Genomic DNA, 7,007 nt, shown 5'->3' on the forward strand with positions numbered 1-7,007 from the left:
TGTGTCGCCGCAGTTATTCGCGTACTATTTCCAGGATAGTAGAGGAAAGGTTGGTGGACGGACTTGTATCGACGCTGGCGACAGTTGTCACGTTTGCCAGCCGTCCAAATTTGGGCGCAATACGGCGCGTCTTCAACATCTCAAATGTATGGCAGTGACGCAAGACATTTAACTAACTAACTAACATCTGAGATGGCCGTGGGGTCTTCTCTCCCTATCAGAAAATTGTAGACGTCTTCTTCCTTTCAGAAGATGTATGACTCGGTCGTCCTCAGACATCCGTGGGTTTGTGAATTTGCACAACTTGAGTACTTGTTCTATATAGGTAGTGCATGTCTCTGTTGGAGTTTGAGCTCTTTGGGCAAGTGTTCTTTCTGCGCGTTTCTTTTTGGCATCAGTGTCGCCAACACATTTCCTTATTTCCTCAACAAAGTGTTCCCATGTTGTTAAGGACTCTTCCGTGATTCTCTAACCACATCAGCGCGGTTTCTCTCAAAAATAGGACAACGGTGTCACGCTTCGTGACCGTGTTTCAGTTGTTATATCGGCTCACCCGATTGTAGTGCGTAAGCCACTCGTCCACGTCTTCTCCCGCTCTTCCTGCGAACGAGCCTGGTTCCATGTAATGTTGTGTGGGTGCAGCTGCCGTTCACCCTTGCGCGGTTGCAACTGGCGCTGGGTCTGGTCCTCCTTGCTGTGGCATGATGTCTGTTATCGGCGAGAAACCGGCAAGGCGGCGGCTCCGGCGAAATTCAAGCGCTTGGGACTCCGTAGTACGTCGACGTTGTGTACCCCACACCTCCACCACTCTGTTACGGGTTGTTCTGTTAAGATAGGGTTTATTGGCACACGACGTAACCGACGGTCTTGAGCGCCAGCCTAGGTTCCGTGTTCGCTTGGCAATCGTCCTATTCTTCCACACCCCTTATCAGTGTCTCACTGCAGCTTATGGCACATACCCAAATAACACAAGACTTTCACGCTTGTAACAATATGTTGCTTAGAATCGTCAAGGAGAGCGAGAGCGATAGCTACCTACTCGGCCTTAGTGGGAGTGGCGTTCCTGATAGAAGCAGAGTGGAGAACAGAACCTGCGAGTTCAACCGAGACGGCCGAGAAGTTGGCTGATCGACCGTACTGCGAAGTCTACGAAGCCTGCAGACTGCACGAACGTCGCACGTTCGTGCAGTCTGCGAAATTACGCACGAACGTCATTTAGCAGGGTTTCGCCCCTGGCCCTCCGTCTCCGGCGTTGTGTCGCGGGTTAACGTTGCGGGGAAAAGGAGAGACCCTAATGTAAGCTCTTTGCTCCTTAATGAGATTATGTTTGCTTTCCTGTTCTAGAGTTGGACTATACCCTAGGACGGCCAGGATGCTCCTGCTCGAGGCCGAGGAGGAGAGCCTGGCCATCTGAGCCGTATGCTGTGCCACGATTATCTCTTCGAACGTGTTGTGAATACCCAGTTGCATGAGGCGTCCCATGCTAGTGCTCGAAGGGACTCCTAGAACTCTCTTGATGCTCTTGCGGATCAAGAGAATGAGCTTAGTCTTTTCATTAAATAAGCGTGGAACAACCTTAGTAAATTGTCCTCCCTGAGGCCACATCGAGAGTTGGAGACTCTAGTGATAAGCCAAACCATGCTTTCCGTTTTAGCTGTGAGCTGGTTTACGGTCTGCCCATTAGTGCCGTTAGCCTCTATAAGCATGCCAAGAACTCTGATGACCTCTACCCTAGGAATGAGATGACCAGAGCTGGTGCGAAGCTTCATATTTACGTCCGAGGGGGGCACCCAGCCCTTAGGTTTGACACGCCTTCTCTTGGGTCTATACAGCAAAAGTTCCTACTTTCTCGGAGAGAGTCGGAGTCCGGTTCCACTAAGGAAAGCCTCGGTGTAATCCACAACCTGTTGGAGTGCCTCCTCTACACTGCCTTCGGTGCCGCCCGTACACCAGACGGCCATATCGTCGGCGTAGAGGGTATGACTTATGCACTCGACTTACGAGAGGCTCTTGGAGAGCCCACAGAGAGCATTGTTGAGTAAATGTGGTGAGACCACCGAACCCTGCGGCGTACCATTGGAGCCAAGAACGAGTGGTTCTGATTTCAGATCTCCTATCTAATCGTGGCCCTTCTGCTTTTGAGGAAAGAGCTGCTTTTGAGGAAAATGCCTCAAGCCAAAACTAGAGATAGATTTGAGAATGTGCGTGTGGGAGAGATTGTCAAAGGCTTTCTCCAGGTCGAGGCCCAGGATTGTCCTGACATCTCTCGTCTGCACGTCGATAATATGATGTTTGATCAACATCATGGCGTCCTTGGTCGAGAGTGCCGGCCGGAAGCCAATCATGTTGAACGGAAAGCGACCATGCTCTTCAATGGGTTTAGAAATGCGGTTGTTAATGACGCGTTCGGCCACCTTGTCTATACAGGATGTAAGCGATACGGGCCTTAGATTAAAGAGACCCAGTGGGCGTCCCGGTTTCGGGATAAGAATGACTGACGCCAGTTTCCACGACACCGGGACGGCTCTCGGTTCCCACACCTTGTTAATCTCGTCCGTGAGCATTTGTATGGAAGCATCGTCCAGATTACAAAACAGCCTATTAGAGATTCCGTCCGGGCCCGGGGATGATCGCCCATTCAGTCCCATGTGGGCCTCCCTCACTTCAACCGCGCTGAAAGGTTCTTCTAGAGATTCAGCGGGCGAGCCCTCGTAAGGAGGATAGTCTGCGTCGCACGAGAGATCACCCAGCACATATGTTTCCATGAGTATTTCGAGGATTTTTTGCTCTGAGTGTTCCTGTTTGGCCACGGAGTTTGTCGATTGCGCTCCTCTGGTTGGGTTTCGAGTTTGATTCATTGAGCATGTGCTTGCGGAGCATATGGTTGAGCTTATGTCCCTTCCACCTAACTAGAAGAGCGTTTTTTGCCTCGAGCAAGTGCGCTAGATGGCCGTCCATCCTGTCGACCTTAATGTCAGTAAGGTCAGAAGTACAGAAGCGAAAAAATCGCTCTGCGCGAGGCGGGCGTACACTTCCTTTGCAAAAGAGCGAACCATTTCAATTTACCACACACATGGTCACGTGTTTTGGGAATCTCTTTGGGAATCTCTTGTTAGAAAGCTTGTTATCTAACGATAGATGCGGATCCATAGGATTGGTCTCCCGAAAAAGACTCCTTTTTTATTATTGTCTTTGTACTAAGTTAGCTAAACGTGCACAGTTTTGTTTGCGAAAGAGCAGCAGCGAAATAAGCACCATGATGTCAGCAAACGAAGCATATTTGCATGTCTTCTATGAGGGCAATGTTTGTGAGCCATGAAAAACCGCTGTTCGGGCAAAAAGCGGATTACACAGCCATACACCCCTATTCTCACTCCCCCCTTCTCTTTCGAAAAAGAAAAAGAAAGAAGAGAAGAGAAATAAAAAGTCAACGTCAGTTTCCCGGAAGTGTTTTTTGATGTACTATAGCTGTTGCAAACTCTTATTTATTTCGTAGGGAACTGCGTGGAAACTAGGTGTCAGCAACAGGCACGCGTATCGTCATCGCAAAGCCCTTTCCCCGCCATCAACTACCGCACGCGTAAGGGGAGTTTGGTTCTGCGATTTTTCTCAAAGCTACTTTTCTATGCATGCAATGTATGCCTGTATCTATTATATTACTTTAGCCCACGCTAGCCATCGAGCTCCTCTCGCTTTCCTCACCTCGTATTCAACGGAAACTGTCAGCACCAGGAGTCGCTTACGGCAGCCCGAAGCGGGCCCGCATTGAAGACTAAACTTTAGCTAAAGTACTTGCTGAACTCCCTTGTCGACGAGCATATACCAAGGGCAGGAATGCGCCAACTAGGTCAACGGGCATGCTGCTGGAAGTACCTTGCTAGGCTGCGTATAAAAATTGTTCTCAGATAAGCATTCACAGGCTATATTTGAATGCTTCAAACCCAGTAATCTCAAATACTGCCTACATAATCGGTTAACCAGAGAACCCGCATGCCGGAAAGAAAGCGAATATGGTAAGCCAACTTGGTTGATACCTATTCCCAACATGGCAAACATAGGGCGTATATTTTGCATCAACAATACAGAAACACTAGTAACTCGGTGTTGGAGTTTGTATAAAAACTATTAAATATTTTGTACCATGCCTAGATATAATAAAATTGTTGCCTCAGTTTAATAATGCCAGGTACTCACGGTCCCAACGCTGGATTTTCAGGCAGAAGTCAAGTTTTTTCAGTAAAGTTATTTTTAAGGCAAGAGCCGCCAAACCGGATAGACGCCGCAGTGAGTATTTAATACTTGTAGAATACTAACACAACGCGCTCTGCGAGACAGTCGGGCCTAATGTCCATCTATCTTTACTGATCATGCAAATAATTTTATTGAAATGTTATGTATTTTCTAAGACTTTCTTATATAATTTTTGGTCGTGACAGCCATGCATCTGTTACATACTTTTTATCGCTCTAACAAGACATTCATATTTCTCCTTGCACCAATGCATCATATTGCTTTAACCTCACAGAAAATGCATGTGTCATTTAGCTACAACCACCGAGCTATAAGCTAATGACATTAGGCTCATATAAGTTTCTGTTGCAGCAGTAAGGAACCTCAGAAAGCTGTATAGATTGCACAGCTTTAAATTGTTTTCTGCCTGTGCTACCTGGACGACGCGATCGCTTCCTCTCCGGCAATATGAAAACATTGGTTTTCTAAGGTTTGATTTTATTTCACGTGTCATACCATAAAGCATACAATTTCCTTGTCGGTGATTTCCTGTGTTGTTTAATGGATCTTGAACAACGTGTAAAACTATCTGGAGAATTTAATACTTTTATTTTTCTAACAATATACAATAACGACAACTAAAGATAACTTTTTCGTTTCACTTTGTAGGTGGCACAGAACGTATTATACTCCTGCAGATGGAACACTGTTTACCGTCCAACTGTATTTTGAAGATACCAAATATGCAGTAGTGTTGTAACATCAAGGAATGTTGTAACAAAGTAAATTTGTTGAAGGTAACATTACCATGTAGGAGGACCTCCAATGTTATTTCTTTATTTAGAAAAGCTGACCCCGCTATGGGAACTTTATTACCTATCTAGGTTATTACGTTTGCGCGTTATTAGTAATCGCAAGCCCTTAAGTAATTAGCTGTAATGTTTCTATAAGAAAACGTTTTTGGCATGGTTTTACAAGTGGACATTAAAGATTGACACAAGTAGGTAATAAAGGTAATAAATTTAGAACTATAGCTACCGGTGGCAACATTTATGCAGTATTTATGAACTGCAACAATGCATTTCTTTTTTCTTTATGAAAATCTTATAATCAACCACAAAGATGGTAATCACCCTAAAGATACGTTTAAAGTATAAGTGCAGCATCTTCCTGCTTATCGGATCAGCTCTAATTCACTTCCTGTTACATCAGGTGTGCAGCAGAGAAGTCGCCAGGGTCAATTTGTCTCTTTATTTTGTAAATCAATGACCTCGTTACTATGGCTACCACAGCAACATGAATTCATTTGCTTGTTATGATTGTATATTATTTCCTAAAATTTCATGGTCCCACGAATAACTGAGCCCGGATTCAACAGAGATAATGTGTTGCCAAGATATATTGAACCGGCGGGATGCAAGAGGAAGCTCTAGCGCGCGCGTGAAAATGTTTTTAGAAATTTTTTACATGAAGGTGGAAATTCTTGCTGTCTATTGCATCGCAGCTGCTTGATGCAGTTCTCATTTTACCACTCTTGGTAGCCATTCAAGAACATCTAAACGGGCGCGCCACGGCTCACACGCCTCGAATAATATTCAGCACAGCTCCCCAACTAGAAGAAGTCAGCGAGGAGCGGCCGTGCTTGCATGGGCTCCCGGTTCAATAAACGCTATATCCAAGCCAAGTAGTCCCAGACCTTTGAAATAGTGCTATTCGACGCAGCGAGTTGGATTACGTCCGTAGAGACCAAGATCCAGGCTGTGAATCACATTTATCGGTGTTGTGGAGCTTAGAGAGTTCGCAAGCGGAGACCGCTCCGCTAGGCCTAGCCAGGAGTAAGGGGCTGAGCCCCACCCCGGCACTCGAAGCTTATAAAAACCACCATGGATGTTGATGCTTCTCCCTCACAACCGCAAGAAGAATCCGCCGACTGCGCAGGTGACTGGCTGACAGTCAAAATACGCAAACAACGCAGCAAGGAAGCACCCAATAACTCCGACCCAGCTCCCAAGGCACAGCAACGCTCACCGCGCAGACCACCAGCGCTCCCGTAGCAACACCTAAAAGTAATACTGAGGCCAAGGGAAGGTCTCGTCTTTTCGAAGTGGGCGACCCCGGTCATCGCCCGAGCAGTACTCACGGCGGGAGGTTACCCACGCACCACCCCGACCCTGAACCTTTTCGTGCGGATAGAAAGCAAGCAGAACATCGCAGTAGTGAGCACCTCTAGCGAAGACAAGGCAGCTAGGATACGAGACATCAACAGTGTGCATCTCGGCGCCAAGGAGTATGCAGTGGCAACATATATCGCACCACCGGCGAATTCAGCTCGTGGAGTAGCCCATGGCATCCCTCAGGGTACGACGGATGCGGAGCTCATGCGCGGGCTGTATGCACACAAAAGACAAATCCTACAAGCGCGGATGCTAGGGCCATGTGCGACCGCATTGATAACTTTCGAGGGAAGAAGGGTTCCGAGGTACATCACCTTCGACAGAGGCGAGCTACGCTGCCTACCCTATCGACACACAGTCAAGGTATGCAGCGCGTGCCATCAAATGGGGCATCGAACCGACGTTTGCCCGCACCCGGACAAACCCACCTGCGAAAGACGCGGTGCAGCAGAGGCTAGTGAGGGAAACGACTGCAAACTGAAGTGTTACTTGTGCGACGGCGATCACTCGACGGCGTCGAAAGAATGCCCTAAGAGAGTGCTACCAGCGCCACGCTCGTCGCACATGCCACGCAAGGAACAGGCACACAAAGACAACACCACG

The sequence above is a fragment of the Dermacentor silvarum genome, chromosome 2 (assembly GCF_013339745.2).
Source record: "Dermacentor silvarum isolate Dsil-2018 chromosome 2, BIME_Dsil_1.4, whole genome shotgun sequence".
Lineage (NCBI taxonomy): Eukaryota > Metazoa > Arthropoda > Arachnida > Ixodida > Ixodidae > Dermacentor > Dermacentor silvarum.